The sequence below is a fragment of the Cavia porcellus genome, unplaced genomic scaffold (assembly GCF_034190915.1).
Source record: "Cavia porcellus strain 051 isolate PalLab524CR breed Dunkin Hartley unplaced genomic scaffold, mCavPor4.1 scaffold_15, whole genome shotgun sequence".
Lineage (NCBI taxonomy): Eukaryota > Metazoa > Chordata > Mammalia > Rodentia > Caviidae > Cavia > Cavia porcellus.
The window spans coordinates 28,046,525-28,067,760 of record NW_026947498.1 but is presented as its reverse complement, the minus strand read 5'-3'; the positions used below and the strand labels follow the sequence as shown (position 1 = coordinate 28,067,760).

The following is a 21,236-nucleotide window of genomic DNA, read 5'->3' as shown; positions in this document are numbered from 1 at the left end:
AAAAGTTGAATAACAACTCCTTTGAATTTTCTTCCCAATAACGAGCTGCAAATAAGAAAAACAAAATCCTCTTGTGATAAATAAAGTAAACTAGAGAGACACAAGTTGGACAAACCTAAGTCATGATACTGGATTAGGACATTTTGAAGTGTGATAATTTGGGATGAGAAATTGTAACTGATCTTTAATGCACATAGTTGGTTAATTATAAAGATTATGTTTAGGAAACCTGAATAGTTTCTAAAATGAAGCCTATTTTGCATTTACACAAACAGCTTAAAATGAGTTTTGAAATGATCCAGATAATTGACCAGTGTCATGACTAACTGCAGAAAAATACCCTAGATGTTTTAAAAAAAAGACAATGGGATCCAGGCTTCAAGATAAAATTTACTTTATTATCTAGTAAATAGTTACTAAATTTGTTCTGTGTTAGTTTTAGGTTAGTAGAAGAAAAGGAATGATACCACATTGAAGACAATCTGCACCGTGAGAGAAGCTCAAGTCACCTACACAATCATGTTTGGAACCTATAAGTGGAACCAAGATTGCAAAGAAACAGGTAAATGAAATTTCAACAGTTGATGAGCTACCAAAACCAGAGGGTGCACATGAGCACTTTCTAAGTTTGATAGATCATAGAATAAGAAAATTGCGGACGTCACCTAGAACATATGAAATGTCAATGGGTTAAAATTCTACTGTGGGGTAACATTAATTTGAACTGGAAAAAGCCCAAGTCACACGAGAGGTCTACAAATACTAATCCTTTACAATTTGCCTTCAATGAGGAACTGTGAAAATATTCAGTCAGCAGAGAAGCTAAGAGACTTCCTGGTTCATTCAGATGAACCAAATCTGTCAAGTTCTCAGATTGGAGTAGAGGAACCAAACAGCTCATATGTGCTTTCAGTCCAAGTTACAGGTGGGTATAGGTGCAATAACGATACCAGGATGTTTCTCTGGTAGGAGGTAAATTCTTATTGCTCCTGTGCAAGAGTGTTTCTGGCCTGATTTTTTATTTGAGCTCAGGGAATAAAAATTTTCGCAGAGACATGGCCTATAGAGCATGTATGCAGGGCCAGCAGAAAATGTTATGTAACATGAATCCTAAGAAAAGCCACAAGCTGTTTTGGTTTCATATTAACAATAAGAAAGTGCATGTCAGCTATTGAAGGGATTCGAAGATAGGGTACATCTCTGAATTCATCCTGTGGTTATTTCCCCAGTTACAGTGGTAATTAGAATAGGTATATTTAGTAGTAGCAGAATGCCTTGGTTCATTTCCCCGCTTATTTGGTAAAGATTACTATGTTAGGAGAGACCAAATGAAAGCCATTAGTACTGCCTTGTATCTGGAAAACTTAGTCAATCAAAAAATATTGCCTTCCTGGAGAGATAACAGTGATTATTGCCACCATCAAGGATCAGAACAATGTGAGGGTGACTATTAATTCTCCTATTTGTGCTGGGGAGAAAAATAAATGGATTGTGCATTACCATAAACTTAATCAAGGGGTAACTCCATCTGTAGCTGTCATACCATATGTGACTCCAAACTGTACAAATTAATACATATCCTAGTGGCTAGCATGTATCTCTTGATTTGGAAAAGCTTTTTTTCATCCTTGCTCATAAAGTCCATCAGACTCAATTTAATTTCAGTTGACAATACCAACAATGTACCAATACTCTCTTACCTTAGGAGTGTAACAACTAATTGGTCTTATGTCATATATTACTTTGAAGGAATTGCAGTCTTTTCTCTCCCATGATGTATCACATGGGTGCATTATATTAATGATATTATGCTGATTGGAGCAAAAGAACAAGAGGTGGTAATCATTCTAGACTCTTTGGTAAGATATTTATTTGTAAGAGCATGGACAATAATTCCAACAAAAATTCAAGTTCCCTGTACCTCAGTTTAATTTCTAGGAATCCAGTGATGTGGTGGGAAGTGACAATATCTCTTCCGAGGTAACAAATAAGGTTTTTCATCTGCTCCTTCTTATGACCGGGATAGAGATGCAACATGTAATGAGCTTATTTGAAATTTTAAGCAAAGCATTCCCTATCTGAATGTGTTATACTGGGAAATTGACTGAGAGACTTATAAAGTCACTAGGTTGATAGCATAAAGAATAAGAGAAGGCTATTGACTAATGTGATCAAGCATATCCAATGGTCCCTGAAGTACCAGTGGAACAGAGACTTGCTGTTTGGAACCTCTGTCGAGCTTCTATAAATAAATCAGAACAGATACTCTTAAGGTTTTGAAACAATACTCTGCAATTATGTGCAAACAACTATCTTTTTGACAAACCCTGTTTCAGAGTCTTGGTGGAAACTGAATGTGGAACACCCAGGTATCATGGGCTTGAGCTGCTCATCATGAACTTTGCATTATATGGTCCACTGAGTCAGAACTGCATAAGCATAGACCAGTCCATCATTGAATTGAAGTCGTACATTTATGACCAGGCCCAGCAGTTCCTGAAGGCACATATAAGTTACAAGTAGTGACCAGAGTCCCCATGATACCTATGTGCCGTACTTCATTCTATCTCCAGCATACATTTATGGTCTCGTGCGTTACCCTATGATCAGGTGACAGGGAAAGAGAAGAATAGGGCCTGGTTTTAAGATGTTATGTTTATTATTCATTTAACACAATAACAGGGGCAGCTACAGTAGTACAGTGCCTTTTCAGACATTAGGGAAATTGTCACAGTTGGGAGAACATTTGGTAATGCAACAGTTGGCAGAACATTTGGTTTTTTGACAGAAAACAAAACAAAACAAAAACAAAAAAGAGCAAAATATAACGTAGATAATAGGAAATAAGCAGATAGATATTTTTCAAAAGGAAAGAGTTGAAAGTTGGGAATTAGGGGAGAAAGGTGCTAAAAAGGAGTTGAGGTCACTGGGGACATAGCTCAGTGGCTAAGTACTTGCCTGGTAAGTGTGAAGTCATGAGTTCGATACCTGGCATCAAAAGCAAATGAAACAAACAAAAAAACCCCAACCAACCAAACAAACAAACAAAAAAACCAGAGTTAAGGTATATTATTTACGTATACCAACCTTCATTAAAAATGTAATCATTATGTACTACAAACCAATACTAAATCCATAAAGTGCCAGGAAGACACTTATGCCACTAAGATAAATCTCTGGCCCTAACTGCATTTTTAAAATGCATATAAGAATTTGATTTTGAGCCTAACTAGATAAATAGACAATACTATAATGGCAATAACTTTAAGAATATTTTAAATAAAAGTATAGTGAGACTATCACCATATACCCCAAAATGCAGACAAAAATTTAGATTTATTGCAACCTGTAACTACTCACTCAAGAAAAATTTCTATGAGATATTAATTCTGAGTATTTTATATGAAGTCTTCAACAATAAATCCATCTCATTTCTAACATTACAAACAGATCAAAGAAAAATAAAATCTATTAGAAAACTACTGAAGTCAAATAAGAATATTGTTGTGTTATAAAAAATAAACTGAGTTACAGGAAAACTTTAATTCCTTTTGTTGACTTAACTTTTTCAATAATGATACAGAATCCTTGGCTGTGTGATGGTGATGCTTATGCAGTAGTTGTTAAGGTGAATTGTGTAAAACTGTCTTCTGTATGGTCTCAGGTTTGGAAAACTCTAAAGAGTTAATTCCTTCTATTAGTGTAATGTGTGTATCATCAGTAAATCCAGTGCTTTACCTAGATAAGTACATTCTGATGACCTCTGACTGGGCTGATGTTCAGAAGAATAAAATTTGGATGATTAACCTACATTCAGAAAGACTCCATCATAAAATGCTACTTCAGAGGTACTGATTCTACTAAGCTAAGAAATTTGTTAAGATCCATTTATAAGTTTGCTTTCACATATTCAGTAAGAATATGTGACCACAAGTAAGATTTTTTTTTTGTTCTAAGCCTTCTCATTAACATACATCTTCAGCCATTTTTATTCTTTTATTTTTTAAAAACTTTGATACAAGACCCTTTTACGTTGCTGATTTGCCTAGAATAGGCTTGAACGTGGCATCTTTTTTCCTTCAGGATTCTGGAATTAGAGATATGTGCCATTATGCCAGGTTAAGAATATTTTTTAACTATGTTACTATTATTTATCAGTATATGAGACAATTATATAGTCAATTATTATTTTTATTATTACTATTATTAACGTATTATTTGGTACCAGGGATCAAACTCATGACCTTGAACTTGCCAGGAGTTTGTACCACTGAGCTAAACCTTCAGCCTTGATAGGGTTAATTTTTAAAGAGGTATACATGGCCTACAGAAAATGATAGCATGAAACTAATACAAGTTTCAGTGAACCAGAGGTACACTTCAAAATAATCGTAATGCCAACATTTGGTTATGTTGCTAAACTTAAGATAATTAATATTATAATGATGGAATTTAACTTTGAAAATAACTTAATATTCTCTATATATTCTTAGAGAGATTTCAAATAAGTGTTGTGCAACGTACAACATTCTGTAATTTTTCTACACTTAGTATAGCAGTATGGTTAGTCAGTGTTACAAAGAAAAACAATATACCTGTAGAAAATTTCATCATAGTGGTATTAACATTTTAAATGATTAACACCTTTGGATATTTATTCTATCTAAAATCATATTCTAATCCATTATTTAATGAATACCTTATACATATAGATCGTTATTTCTAACAATTAATGCACTACTACATTTCTAAACTGAAATTGTATAATTATTAAATATATTGCTTATTCAGTCATTTGAAAAACTTTTACAAACTTCCTAACAGAAAAGTATTGAAACTACTTGTACTTATTCCAAATGGATGAGTAGAAAATATCCTGAAACAACTCTAACAGGTGCGTTATTCTAGAATAGGTTTGTAACTGCAAGCTACAAATCAACACCCAGCATTGAACAGTAATACCATCATGTGTGTCTGGTTTATTCACGTTCCTCATCTATACAAAAATGTTTTCTGTCTTCTAAAACCTGTGACTTCCCATCTTCTTCTTCTGTCCAACAGAAAAAAAAATCTATTTTCAATGAAAGTTGAAAATTTTCTTAAATTCTTGCTTTTTATTTCCAATAAACTGTAGAAACCTTGGAATGCACTGTTTTGTACTTTCCTTGGACCAGAATAGCTCTTCCCTTCTACTCTCTAAAGCTAACACCACCTGAAACACCTGGTATTCCATCCGCAAAACTGAACACTTGACTCATCCTTTCCTCTGTTTGTTCTGTTTTACTTAGGCTACTTCATTTAGTTTTTCTTCTTTTTGAAAACACATCTAATTATTTGCTCACCCTGGGGTTCTCCACTTCAGGGATGAGGTTATTTGTGAGGCAAACCTTTGCATGACATTCCATTTCCATGGAAGAGAGTACCAAAGTTTGGTCAGTGCCAAGAAATTCTTCCTTAATTTATGATGTTAAATTTTGCATGAAGTACAAATGCACAGCCCAGGATGTTCTCCACAGTTGCTCCTTTCCTTGGGATATTGCATTCTCATCATGTTTTATAATTATCTTTGAGAACCATCAGCAAAAATGGGAGAACTTGGTGAGTCCAACAATTTAGACAACTATTCTGAGTACATCCCTGACCCAAATATATTTGCTGGCAAAACTATTTTGTTTCATATTGATCATCCTGTATTTAGGGCAATCCTGACTCCCAAAGGGGAAAATACGGATCTCAGGTTCACATTTCTTCTCCCATATCATTGTTCAGTTCAGCACTGCTAGGAAGTGCTGATACTTGATATCTGAATCTCACTGATATCATAGTTATATGAGTTGCTCCTCTGTGCCGGGTGTCAATGATCCTGTATTCCAAGAACCAGAAAATTCTATCCTTTGTTTCTGTTGTGGCCACTGACCCATTTCATTTCCATATAATCTACTACCTATGGTGCTTCACCTGTACCAATATAGATAATTATGTTTTCTAAGGTCCAGATACTTTGTCACATGGTCAGGTAAATTGCAAGAATGTACCTCCAACTTCCTCCCATGTATCAAGTACCATGTCCTCATTCAGTAAGCCAAAGCTGAGGTTAATTTTGAAGTATGTTGTGCATTTGCCACTGACTGGAAGAAAGAATAGTGCTAGGGTTGTACACCATAAGATATACAAAAGATTTGTGCAGCACAACCATAAGAAATTAACAGATATCTTGTGTCTTATAAGTGAAATATACTGGATCATTGCTGGTGGTTAACTGTTGTCATAGCCTGTGTCCTTGGCCATAGTTTCCTCTAATAGTCCAGTTCCTCAATTGCCATTCTCTTGGTCATATTATGATGCTGTTTGAAAGGGCTTTCGATTAATGAAAATGTAGCAAGATAGTGAGTGAATATCGCAGAATGATCATGTGGATAATGAACAGTTTAAGTAAAAGAGACAAGTGAGATGGTTTTGGGGGCTCCACAAAGGTCCAAATTCTGTCAGGGAGTAGGGACTCTGGGAGTAAAGATATAAGAATTCCTCTGATTGCCCATACTTGTTCTATAGATTTGGAGGCTGAAGAAAGGACAGCATGAAAACCCAAAGCCTGAAAAATGACCAGGGTCTTCAGAAAAAGGTCAACAAATTCTGCCAATTAAGAGAACTATGGTCTCTAGGGTTGGCAGCTTTATTGCTGTGGAGTGGTGAGTGTCAGCAGCCCACATTCTTGGCTGTCTCAGCTATGGTGTTATCTTGACTTCAGAGCCCCATGGATAGGAGCTTTTCCAACACGGCCAGAGATTGCTGTGTTCAGCAACTTAACCCTGTACAACCCAGTCTCCAAAGATTAGGAGTGGGTCTGCGTAGCCATCAGCCGATTTGGCAGAATTTCCATATTCTTTCTCAATCAAAAAAAATGACTACTCTCTAGATGACAGTTACAGCTTAGTGAAACTCATCTGCTTGTATTTGACAGTCTTGAGGAAAGCATGCCACATTACTAATATGTACATCTCTGGTACTTGGATCCCAGGTAGCTATTGGAAAAGCTAAGATATCTGCTATGTGTTGCTTGATCCTTCTAACAAGTTATCATTCATACACTCAAATATGTCCCTTAGGTATTGGTTGGCACAAATCATGAATTACATATCTGCTTGATCATTGTTTTCTGTTTAAATTTTTTGTTATTATTGTCAGACTTGAAAATATCCAAGTGATAATGGAGATTTCACACCACAGTGCCACTTGAGTTCTGTCATTGGGTACTCAGTATCCAGGAGGTCCAATAGCAGACAACTGCTATTCCAAAAGACTTGTATCACGTAAACTGAGTGTCCATAACCTGGAAGTCTGATACACTCTAACCGGCATTCCTTTGTTTTGGATTTCAATCCTTAGGCCTAAGGTTTACCAATAGCTGTAATTCCATCATTCTAGGAATTTTTACTTAGATGCCCCAAGGATCTTTTGAGGAACACTGTCTCATTCATTTCCCCAACTTCCCAGCCCTCAGGAGCATATAAGTCACTTGGTGAAAGCTTTGAAGGATATGTTACTCCCATATGGTGTGCAGAAGAACAAAAAGCCTTCTATCTCCAGAAGTTCCTCCTTGACTCAGGATGTTATATTCCCTAGTAAGGAAAGGAACAAGGCTCCTGCTCATTTTCCAGCATTTTTGCACTGTTTCAAGATAGTACAGCCCCCCCCCTCCCAAATTACACATTATTCTTGACAACTTAAAGCAAGGAAAACAGAACTGGAATGCCTCAAGACCACATAGAGGACAGTTTTCCAATTTTAGAATCTCTTCATTCCCAAGCTCTTCTTATCTCAATATGAAAACATCTTTTACCAAATCTTTATCGATTATGACTCCATTTCATTTAGTTAAATGATTACTTGCAAAATTCTAATAACAAATTGAACATGGCTGGTTTTGAGCCATTTTGTTTTACAGAAACATCATTATTCTGGGTCACCACTGGTCAATCTTCTTGGTACTAAATATCAAGGTAATTGCCAATATTTATTTTATTCTCACATTGCAGGTTGGTTAGCCATACTTATCTTTTCTGAAATAATTGTTATGTATTTGTAGTACCTGACAATTACATTCATCATTACAGTGTTAATTCTTTTTCATCCTCCTCTGATCCCCTCTGTCATGCTTTATGAAACTGTTTTTCTTTGGCTTCCATGAGATTATACTTTCTTGGTTTTCTTCCTATCACTCTGGTTAACTAAAGGTTCACTTTTCTGAAGTTTTTGTAACAATGTGCTTAACTGTTTTGGTTTTTAAAATCTATCTCTACATTACAGTTTTTGTGGTTTCTCTTTATTTAGTAATCAGTCATCTATATTATTTATAGTACTATGCACATAATGAAAAATTGTGCAATATTCAAGTTCATAACATTGTAGGCCTTTTATTTGAAATGTCATATAATTGAAGATTTGCTTTTATATGTATTATTATTTAGTAATTACATTGCTATCTTCAGTAACTTGTGATTTTTGTAAAAAAAAAAAAACAATTATAACTTCCTAAATCACTGATTTCCTCTGTGTTTAACAAATATTTTGGGGTTATATTAGGTGTAGTCATAGACTACATGTTCAAAAAATTGGCTAAATTTAAATGCCTACTGTCTTTTATCCTCAAAACAATATAAATTTTCCTGTTGAAATCTCAATTTTTGTGTCCCATGCCTTATGAATTTCAATATGTCCAAATATATTTTCACTATTACTTTTTTTATAAACCTAGATATGTTCTAGGATTTTTTCTTATGATTTTAAACTAACTTCAATGTCTCCATTGATTTCTCCATTTTTCCAGCTATATTATCTAAATCTAGCAACATTTTCCATTTAAATTCCTCCTAAATTTTTTTTCTGCTTTCCCTACATTTTAGCTCATACTATCTTACATAGACTCAGACTACCATTGTGGTGGTTAATCTTCCTTATCATTTTTTTTTTTTTAGGTAGAGTTTCACTATGTGTTTCAGTGTGGCTTTGAACTCACTGTGCAGCACAGATAGGCTTCAAACTCATGGCAAGCCTCCTGCTTCAGCCTCCCAAGAGCTGGGATTATAGGCATGTGCCACCATGCTCAGTTTTTCATGATCAATTTAGTTAGCTTGAGAGATGCCCAGAAAATTAGTAAAGTAGAGTTCTTGGTCTGAGTGGATCATAGCTCCATGGGGGACTGTATCTGTTGGGGACTGTATCTGTTCCCTGGTCCTTTCATACCACAGTGCTTTGGCTGTCTCTCTTCTTCTTCACTGTCATAATATACTATAATTCCTCCAAGGACAATATCATCCCGTCTTGATGTATCTCCTTTAGAGGCACTTAAGCACAGTCGGAATTCCCTGAAGTCACTGGTCAAAAGTATTTTCTTCAAGATGTATATGTCAGGTATTTTGTTCAACAATATAAATGTGACTAATATAACTTCAAAATAAAGCCGATATTACACTTCTTGGATCAATATATGTATTCTAGTAAAGGTGGCTCTTCTAAAATGTAAATCTAGTCACCCATGGCTGAAAATATCCTAATGACTTTCCCCGTTGTACTTAAGAGAAATATAAAAATCTATAGTATGGTAAGCAGATCCTAAATGACCATTATTTCTGTTCAGTTTTGAAGACTCCAAGCTCTTATCCTTATATGTTTTCTTCATATTCACAATCCTGGTAAACCGTTATGTTTCCATATGTACTATGCCCCTGCTGCATAGAATTTTTGGATAGTCTGATCTCTCAGCAATTAAAACTCCTGCTGCACCATGAGTAATCTTTAAATTTTTTGTGATTGAAAGTCGACCATGAATAATCTTTAAATATTTTGTGATTGAAAGAAATAATATATTAAACAGCAAAGATATGTTGTAAGATCATAAGAATAGCTTCATGCATCATCAAACTTCAAAGAAATGTAATGTTATATATAAAAGAGAAATATAAGGATATCATGTAGCATAAGAAAGATATTAAAATAAAAACACCAAGTGGTAGTTTCATATACTGGAAAATTACTTTCCTAGGAAATCAGAAACTAAGAGTAGATATGCTTTCTACTGATGAATTGCATGTAACTTTATTTTTGACTTTACAATGCTGTATGTGACGTTTAGATTGTGGTTACAAATGGAACTCAAAGGGTAACTGTTAGATAGCCCCCAGCTGTGCTGTTAGCTGTTTACAGTAGTCATCTAAAAATCCTTTAGAAATAGTCACCTCTGCGAATAACTTCTATAAACCACCAATGATTTTGTTAAAGTTGTGGGTAGCTAGCTTTCTTTAAAACTAGTAGCTTTGAAAGGGAAGGTGTAAGCTTCAGAGAAGGCCACTTGCCTAATCTCTGTGTCTCATTACCATTCTGGAACCCACTCTAATTTATATTTCTCTCTAATTCATATTTTTCTGTTCCGCTAATCTTCAATCTTCTGATGATTCATGAAAATCACTTCGAACATGATCTAAGTCGGTTGTAAGTTTACCATATTTATCTTACTGCTTTGTGCTTTACCAAATCTATTCTGTCTCTGACAACATCAATAATTATATTTATTTATTATAGCAGCTAATTTAAGTATACATGACAAAAAAAAGATATTTGGGAGAAAATAAACAATACAGCAATGTCTAGGGCTCATCCTGAGCAGAAAATTCTGTTATAATTATATACCGACTTACTTCACAGTTGACTGTGATAAACACCTGACTTTGATTCTCTTTCTCTTCCTACCAGCCATTTCGCTAGTGTTTATCTTACTTATTCCTTACATCGGTGATTTTCCTCTTTTACTTTATCCAAACCACACAAGCATGTCACAATGTGTCTCACAAAAAGAGTTTTATTGATTTAAGTTTTCCTCCTGCTACTAGATTTTGCAGTTATTTTTCATCATTGTTCTTCAGAAGAACTGTCTATTCTGTTTCAAATCCCACTCAAATTGTTTCTTGTTACATAATTTAAACCACAATTCAATTGAACCAATGTTAGGAAATAACAAAAGTCATTAGGATTTTAAACTATCAATCGATAGTAAGGACTAACAATACTTGAATTATCAACAGAATTTGATACAAATGATAAAATTCTTTTTATTCATTTAGCTTTCAATTTTGAATGCTCTTTTCCTGTAGGTTGCATTAATTTTCTGTTTTTTTTTTAATCTCTGTCATCATGCATCAGGCTTCATTTTTTTTGTTTGTTTGTTTCTTTCTCCAAACTGTACATTTCTGAGGCTCTCATATAATAACATGCTTGCAAATACACTCTTAACTTTCTTTTTTTTTTTTTTTTTTTTTTTAATTTTTGGCCTTCCATTTAATTTTTCAAAAACCTCTACTTTAAATTTGACTTGAATATCCAATGATTTAGAGTCATCCATAATAATTCTCTACTTCTTATTTATTCTCCTGCATTGATTTTTAAAAACTGTAGCTAAAATTAGGGTTTTGAAATTTAATTGGATTTCTTTCTTAGCTCAAAATAGTCCAATCAATTGGTATCTTGTCCATAGTAGAGAAGGGCATTTTGTGTGGCCCCGGTGTTATTTCAACTTATCTCTGCCATATTCCACCTTACTCACTGGGATCTGGGAACACTGCCCACTCCACAATTCTATTTTTTGCATAGCTCAAGAAACTTCCTCTTATGGTCATGGGTCAGTTAACTCTTTCTGTGTGAAAGTACCTTCCTTTCCAGTTTACATGACTGCTTCCTCATCTATTTTAAGTTATTCTTTAGTGCCAACTGATTAGAAAGGTACCCATGATGAAAAACAGTAACTTGTCTCCCATGTAAGCCCTGTGGCCCTCTCCTCAGTTTAAATATTTCATAGAAATTCTCATCTTCTTAATAACTATTTAATATTTTGATTACATTTACTTAAATTTATTTCCCAGACAGTTGGTAAATGCTATTATTGACTTATAGTTTCTCTTTTGTTGTTATATATGCTAAGTTAATATTTTATTAGTGAAAAGAAATAGCAAGAGAAAATGCTAGCTAAATTTAGTTATTTTATAAAGAATATTATCCCTTAGTGTGTAATATTAACAGAGCTACCCATAGTTTTCACTTTTTCTCTGTCCAAATTGAAGACATAAAGTGAGATAATATTTCCTCTTTGATGAAGAGATTCAATCAGTTAATATTGAAACATAAGCATTTATTAGTCTATAATTGCCATCATGAGTGAAAATACTTGTGTCCTTCTATTCCTATGGATATTGAATTAATTCCATTGTCAAAATACAGAAAAATATCATTTCTATTTTTACCAGCATTAGTTTTACCAAAAAAAAATGAATATAAAGAATCAAAATACTTCCAACAGAAATTTATTTTATATTAAATTCACTAAAATGCATCCAGATCATCAATAGCTTTGAAATTATCTCTTTATTATCACACAAGTTGCTGTATTATACTATACTTTAAAAGTACTTTTTAAACTCTGGTTAAACTGTGGTATTTGCTTATTTATCAAAGCTAAAGTAAATCTTTGAATTTGTACTTTTTTAAATTTTGAAAGAACTAAAACAAAACAATAATACAGATCAAAACAGTAGTAAGACAGTAAAAATCTGTTTCTTAGCTTTTTACTTTTTTGTTTATAATTAGCTTGAAATATAAATAAATTTAACACATAAGAGCAAAATATGGAGTAAGTATTTCAGTAGAAGCATTGTTTTTGACAGTTTTGTTTAACAAGGAACAACTGTGAAACAAACACGTACTTATTGAATTTTTTTGTAGTAAAATTCAATGACCTTGTTGAAAATTACATTGTGGTGAAAATATAAAATATTTACTCAATAAAAACACACTAGATTCCACAAGTTCAATAAAAAGCTATATGACCTTACCATGTTAACATATTTTTTCAAATACTAAATAATTTAACATGTACAAAAAATTCAAAGAATGTTAGTTATTTGTCCCTGGTCATTCCAACGTTATTGATTCTATTGCTACTCAAGTGAAAGGTAGAGATGAATAAAATGTTCTTCACTGCCCATTTTCTTGTACTATAGACAATTAAATTATATAGAAATTAATATGAAGTCTCAAAGAAATTGGTCATTCATGGAAGTCAGCATTAAAAAAAAAAAAAAAAAAAAAAAAAAAAAAAAAAAAAAAAACCACCAAAATCAGAATTTTGGATTCAGGCAACTCTGAAGAAACCCAAGTACCATAATGAAAATGCAATAGGCAGCCCTATAAGATAAACAGCAATTTGAATTTATATTGTATTTAGTATCACATGGTTTAAGGAATCCCAATAGGGATCCAGCACCTAGGTAAGTTACCAGAGCATCTGGATCCATTCACCACTCTCTTTCCTAGCAGGCTTTAATCCTCTCCCTATACCCCTGCTATATGACGTATTTCTTTATTGTTATCAGTATTAGCTAAGCACTTATACTCATATTCTTATAAGTTGATTGTAGCCTGATCAATGTTGTGCCCACATTGTGATTTTGTCATATATGTTATCCCTAACAAAAAGCTTTCTTCAAAACCCACTTGAGACACTCCTGGAAACTTAGGAGCTCTTTTTCCCCATCTTTTTACTGATAAAATTCACCTAATTTTCTCTTTTGGTTCACGTATTCATTTCTCAACGTTTTGAGAGCACAAACTCAGCACATCTAACATTGAAAGAGTTTGGGAATTATTTTTTCCATATCTTACATTTTCAAGAGCACAGATGTACCAAACAGTATTCAAGAAAAAAGCAAGTTCAAATGAAGGCATCCCATTCCTAATTGAATTTACTTTATTACAAGTAATTCAGTAACTCATGGCTTTCCTATTTGATTAAATAGAAATATACAGCACTTTTTGTGCATAAACACACTAACTTGTATTTCAGAATAGTTATAAATGGCCTCCAGAATTCTCCATATTTTTGGAGCTGCCACTTAAACAGAACAGTCCAATCACACTCTATTTCTTTTTATGGTATTGTTTTGTATGTCTGCTCAACAATAGTGGATAGCTTTCTACTGTATATTTTATTGTCCCCTACTATTTTAATCCTTAATGCTTAATCCATAAATAAAATACTCTCCAAACTATTTTCCACTCACTATACTCTCTATACTCACTACATTTATTAGTTTTTGTTGGTTTTCTTTATTCTTCTAATCTTACATTCAAAACTCTTAAAAACATTTCCAAATCTGACTTTAATCCATCTTTTAGTTATTTTGACTGTAATCTTTCTAAATACTAGTCAGTTATTAAAATAACAGTGAAAATACTAGATATATTGGTATCTTAATAGAAAATAGAAAAAAAAACTACGTCTAAAATTTGGTTTTTAATACATGTGTTTCTGTATCTTCCTATAACATTTTAAGGCTCAGACAAAATTCTTTCATTAACTATAATTGTAAAAAATATACTTTCAGCATAAAGGAATCTAGAATTAAATATTTATAAATGTAGACTTGGCTGCATAAAATATTACAGGAGATTGTGTGAGTTTAAATAAAAATTTAAGAGTTAAGTAAGTAATGTTCTTGAATACCTCATACTCCATTTTCATTTCTTTCTGCATTTCTTTCAGAAATACAAGAATATATTTGTCCCCAATAAGCCTTTGTCTTGGAATTTAGAGGAATTATCTGCATTTTTCAGAGAAAATGTTAAAGTTACACATTTTACCGTTTACTAGGTTTCCTTCTATATTTATTTTACATTATATGTTCTAATCAAAATTCTTTTTGAACAGAATTTATAATTTATCTTTATTCGTTTTTTAATTTCATTCTTGTCACTTACTATGCCCTGTCTTAGTGTTGCTACTCTAGTTGCACGTACTAGCTTGTGTGTATCAGAACAGCAGTGCATAAATATATAGGATACAATTTGTAAATTTAAATAACATAGATTTTAATGTGTTCCTGCTTTCTAAACCAGGTGACTCTGTCATTCAAATGTTAGTAGTGTAAAAATAGGCCATTTCCTTAATTTTTTAGTGAAACAGTTGGGGATTCAAGAAGTCCCTTTAACATTTAACTATGTAGTATAGTAGGAGCTGTTGGGAAATATTTTAGAGGAGGAGGATTTCTTTATAAAAGCAAATCTCAGAGATATTGTAGGTTTGGTTTTAGACCATAGAAAATATATATTACAATGTATTCTAATGAATATTTCCATTTTCCATAACATATAATACTTATGTGCATGCTACAGTAGTTTATTAAGTGCTCAATAATAATAAGTATAAAATAATGAATATATCTTTATTAAAATACATTATGTGAGTCATAATCTTATTGCTAGTATAAGATCTTTCAAGGGTACTATGACTGATGCTGATTGGTGGCTACAAATTTGAGGAAATTGAATCAATTTCCTAAAATAATACAACAATGAGGATAACAGCATTGATTGCCTCTTCCTTTCATGAAAGATGTTCCTATTACATGAGGTCCTATTGATAACATTTAATCTTGATTGTCAACTTGATTGGTTGGAAAGACACCCAGGATATTAGTAAACCATACATTTAGGTGTGTCGGTGTGTGGGTGAGTCTAGCGAACTTGATCATAGGTAAAAACCTCACTGGCTCTTCTTTTTTCTCTCTGCTTCTTGGCTGCCACAAAGTTAAGGCTTTCTTCCCCCTCCCCATACACACTCCTGCTATGATACTTTGTTTTGAGGTCGACTACCCGTGGACTGAAACCACTGAAAATGTGATAAAAAAAATTTATTTCAGCTGTTTATCTCTGATAACAGCTGGAAGAGACAGAAAAGTTGACTAAGTTACCACAGCACGATTTCCTTTGAAATTGGATTCTCTTGAATTTAGATGCTGCCCAGTAATTTTGTGTAATATTTTAAATAGCTTATTGTCACTCTAATAATGGCAAGCAGGCCAGGGTTATAGCTCAGTGGCACAGCACCTGTCAGGCAAGTGCAAAATCTTGAGTTTCATTCCTTGTACCCATAAAAACAAAACAGCAACAACAAAAACCAGTGACAAGAGCATTATACTAGAAATAGAGTCCTACTCAAGAAACTACTTTCTCTTCTTGTGTATAAGAATATATTCAGATGTTTTTCATGACATTGAGGTATTCTGTTACATCTTCAGGATCTACTTGAAATTTTTTTCTCTTATTATTTCTGTCACATCTGCATTTACCTCTTGCACCCTTCAAGGTAAGTCATAAAGGTTGTAATCAAATATTTGATTTTCTACCGTATATCACAAATGTCTTTAGGCATATGGAATAGTGACTCTTTTCCTGAAGATTTTCAATTTCCTTTGACTAAATGCATCGGAGAAATAACAAGAGGAAAAGTGATCTTAAAATGAAAATCAAAATTACAGTTTGAGTGATAGGCTGCAGAAATGATGTTGTTAACAGGCATGAAATAAGCATCAATATCATTGTACATCTCTACCAAAGCTTGCTGTCAATGAACTGTGATATCCTAACGGGAATACATTGCTCTGAGCAATACATCTCAAAATTGGTATTAAAACATTCAGTAAACCATCTTGTAAACAGAAGTCCTGCCGCACAGGCTTTGTATTTGTATAGCATGTGCAGAAGAAAATTTGTGTTCTTAAGATTCTTGTGTATTTTGAAATAATAAATAAGTATTTAACTTTAAGATATCCACTGCATAGACTCCTAGCAAGAGAGGCAACCAGTCTGTGAAAGTTGGAGCCAGGAACTCATTTCTCCTCCCAGGCTATGAAAACCCTAGATGCCATCTTCTTTTAATTGAAAGCTACTTACCCTGCACTGAAAGATACACTTCTGCATCTAGCTCATCAGTTATCTTAGATATGTCTTCTGAATAATTTGGTACTTTCAGCACTTGCTGTTTCACATCACACTTCTGTGATGCGGAGACTGCTTCTTTAATTGAACCTCATGAAGCAACCTCTGCTAACTTCAAGCTTTTATACAGCTTCACATTTCTCAACTTTCATGAAGTTGAATAGAATTCATGTTACGTTCAGTGTAAGAGTTACCTAAGGGAAACTAATGGCTTAAACATCCTGATCACCAAGTCTTTGTCCATAAGAGCAATAAAGTTATCTTTCTTATCATTGTTGTGTTCTCCAGAGTTGTAATTCCCTTTTCTTCAAAAATTATTCTTTATCGTTCATACAGTGGCGGTTTGGAACAAGAGGACTAACTTCTTATTTCATTCTTCAACATGCCTTTGTCTGTAATTTCAAATATATTTAAATTTTGACTTAAAGTAAGAGGAGTATAAATCTTATTTTCACTCAAACACAAATACACTACTATAAGGTCATTAATTGGATTACTTACAATATTGAAGAAATATTGAGAAACAAGGAGAATTTCAAAGATAGGGCAATTATGAGATGGTTAAGCAATCAAAACATAAAATAACATTAATTGAGTAATATGTTGGTCCTCGTTTATGGCCAAAACTAGTTTCACTTGAAAATTTTTGTAATATTAACATTGACTATTATGGAAAACAAACCCCAAAACAGATACAATAGTATTTGAAAACTTTGAAGTATAGCAAGAATTACAAAATTATCACACAGAGAAATGAAATGACTTTTGGATGAAAGTTGGCACAAATCTTCAATCTGTAAAAATATACAGTATCAGTCAAGCAGAAGAGCAATGAGTGATAAAATGAAATATTATATCTTAGCAGGGCATTGTGGCTCACGCCTATAATCCCAGCACTTGGGAGTCTGAGGCAGGAGGATTGTTGCGAGTTTGAGCCAGCCTGGGCTACAAAGTGAGCTTAAGGCCAGCCTGAACTGCATAGTGAGACCCTGTCTCAAAAAAATAAATAAATAAATAAAGAGAAATATTATGTCTTTAATAAGACATGGATAGTCTTCATAATCTGGAATAAGAGAGTACAATCCTACATTTTACAGGATTTGAGAAAAAGCAGTATTCTCATAGCAAGTGCTAGATTAAAACATAATTTTCTCTGAGCACACATCATCAGTTCACTGAAGAAATTATAAGAAAAGGTGAAAGAAAAATATAAAACTCAATAAAATAGGTAATATCATAGTAGAAAAAGAAAAAACTGAGCTAAGAAAGAGATTTCGTTTTCAGCTGCTGACTTAAAGTATGAAGAGTGCAGTGGAAGTGTTTCTTTTATTGTCTTCTAAGTTAAGTGGGTGAATTGCATTATATCTATATCTTAAAATTTATAAAGTATGACAAATTTTCATTTACATATGGAAATGTCACATTTAAGAGGACCTTAATATCTGAAGACATTACATATTCATGTGAAATTATAAGCGGAAAAATATTCAGACTGTTAGCATTTTGAACTCTTGAGCTCTAACTGAAAATCAAATATACTTTGTATTTTTTGTATCATATATGCAAAGATGAAGGGCAATGGTGATAAGTGCTATTAAAAATTAAATTAGTCCCCAAAATTATAGAGTATCAAGTATTTCTAATAAAGGTATAATTCAAAAAGAAATGGGTATAATTATATGTCTTTATAAAGTCCTCCCATGGTGGAAAGACTAGGAGCATAAAATGAATAAACATATCTACTTTATGTGCAAGCAAAATAATACTGTTAGATTAGTATTTTAATAATATTTCGATTAAATGGGCCTATCACATTGATTTGCTGGCCTTAATGATAACTTTCATAGGTTTCTGGCTCACAACTGTTACCTTTTATTCTGTTTCTTATTGTACTAAGAGTAGAGGTTGACTGAAGTTGACAATTTTATTAGACAATTAGAGCGTCTGAAACAAACACAGCGCAGACTGAAATGGCCAAAGGTGCAATAATATTTGTCTCCTAGGTATGGAAGCCAGAATGCCCAGAATTAAACTGCCAGTATATTGAGTTCACCTGGTGTTGTGTAAGTATTTTTTTTTTCTTGTTTGCCAAACAGAAATCTTCCTGCCAAATGCCTGTATGATGGAGAGGGAGACAATGCTTAAAATACTTGATGCACATAACCCCAGTTCATGTTTTTTTTTTTTTTTCTTTCTTTTTGCTTTTAATTGTGAGACAGGTCCTTTTAAGTTGTTGAGTTCTTCGACTACGTTCAAACTTGCTCTCCTCCCGCCTCAACTCTCATGGTGCTGGAATGGAGGACTTGTGCCCCCACACCCAATTACCAGTGTCACTTACAAGGACCAGTTTCATTTATGAGAAATCGTGCTATTGATTACATTAGTTTTCTTTCTTTTTTTTTTTTTTTCTTAGTTTTCAAATACATCATGGCAACATTATATTAGAGGTTAGCCATCAACACAGTAAACTCCAACACACTGAGTCCACAGCTGATTGTTTTCAGGATCCTAAGTTTTGAGAACATGTGTAGACAAATTGACCATTCATAAATGACATGGTGAGACCATCTCTCTGACTGAAATTTCTTCATTGATTTTCCCACATCCCTCCAAAACATAAATCAATAGAATGAAAAACACCAAAGTCCAGGCATGTGTTTTAGCTATACCATCACCCAGTAGGCATTCCTCATCGCGAATTTTTCCAGCTTTTGTTTTTGAGCTACAGCTGTTTTTGTAGGGCACTGTTTTTCCAGATGCCTGCCTTCAGCCCTGCTATTCCCTCTGAAGCCCGATCACTACGCACCCTTTCTTTCTTCCCACATTAATTGAATTCGATTCAATTTACACTCTGAAAATTCAAATGGTATTTGCTCAGTGTGCTTTCTAAAAATTTAGTCATTTTATGCACACACACATGAGCTCATCCAGCTCTGCACACATACCACCCTCTGTCTCCAGCCTACTTCTGTGCCAGATCTCTGCCTCACACGCTGCATGCTAAGTTCATTAAATTAAGGCATGTTTGTGTGCATGGAGTGTGACCATGAAATTTTAAGCACTTAGCACGATAGTTTGCCAAAAATAGCTACTTTACATATGAACATTAATTGTCAATCAATAACTTTAAATACATACATACTTTAGAAATTCTACATTGAAAATCTCATGTCAAAGAAATATTCAAAAGATGTATGCATCATATAGAATTTTAATAAAAAAGATTTTTTGAAAGGTTAGCATTAAATAATTGTGTAACTATTGATAGCCCCAGTAATAAGACATCAAGTATTTTAAGTAATGATGTTGGAGAGCACAGCTTTATTGTCTTACAATATTTTTCTGTTATCTATTTTCCTCTCTATGTATCTATCATTTATTAAAGATATAAGCAATGAAAGCAATGAATGCTGTTGTGCTTTTCATATTTTCTAAATTTCAATACTATTAAGAGGTAAAAATAAAATTTCTTAAATTATGGACCATACAGCTACCCTTTACTGATTATATTTTTCAAATAATTATTTTAAGTAATCTTTCTTTTTTAAAGTTGACAATAATTTTGGTGGAAATGGTAGTTACATGTTTATCTGCTCAGAAGTGCCAACTCTCACTATTAATGTATTTGGCCTTAAATAATATTTTACAACACACGGAAAAGCAAATTTGAAGATCTATATTGTTACAAAGCAGAATTTCCCAAAAGCATTACATCTATAGTGAGGTAATTATGTTTCATTGAATTTGGCAGTTGAAGTAAAATTTCACAGTAACTACCCTTTATTATAATTAATTTATTGCCAGTGACTGCAATTTAGAAATGATGTAAAGGGATTGTGTTGCTTCTCAGTAATGAATCAGGCCTTGAAAGTAACTGGTCTGAATCTCTGAACATGGGGAAATGGAATGCTTATACATATGGTAAAAAGGCCTAATTTTTTAATTTTTATTTTTCAGTTTTCGATTTGTGTTGACATTGGAGTTATGTGACATTTTTATGACTGAGGAAAGGAGTTTAAATACTGTTTTGAGGATGATGTTACTGAAGTGAAGGTGACTGAAATTTCTCATAAAATATAAGCAGTCATTTAGGGGGTATTTTTGAAACATTATCTCACAACTTTAGTTTTTACAAACCTATCACTGGTTTTTCTATAATACCAATGAATCTATCTTGTGAATGTCCCAGTTAAAATGCACATGTGTCACCTGGACGAAGTACAAGCTCTGTCACTCTTACTTATTGTCTCTTAACGACCCAATTTATCAGGTTAATCAAGACATATACTGCAGTCTTTCAGAGATAATTAAACGTTTTATTGAAAAAGATGATACAAATGTAAATATAAAAAAATATTTTGCACTTCTAAATTTTGCTTTGTTATTGTAAATTTCCTCAATATGGGAAAATAAAG

General features: G+C 33.2%; 1 long non-coding RNA gene across 1 annotated transcript; it reads left to right on the top strand.

The window, feature by feature from the left end:
• The first annotated feature begins 446 nt into the window (after positions 1-446).
• Positions 447-20,906, top strand: LOC134470560 (uncharacterized). Its single transcript, XR_010039503.1, has 3 exons — positions 447-562; positions 18,825-18,884; positions 20,779-20,906. It is a non-coding gene; the product is annotated as an uncharacterized LOC134470560 (long non-coding RNA).
• The last annotated feature ends 330 nt before the right edge of the window (positions 20,907-21,236 follow it).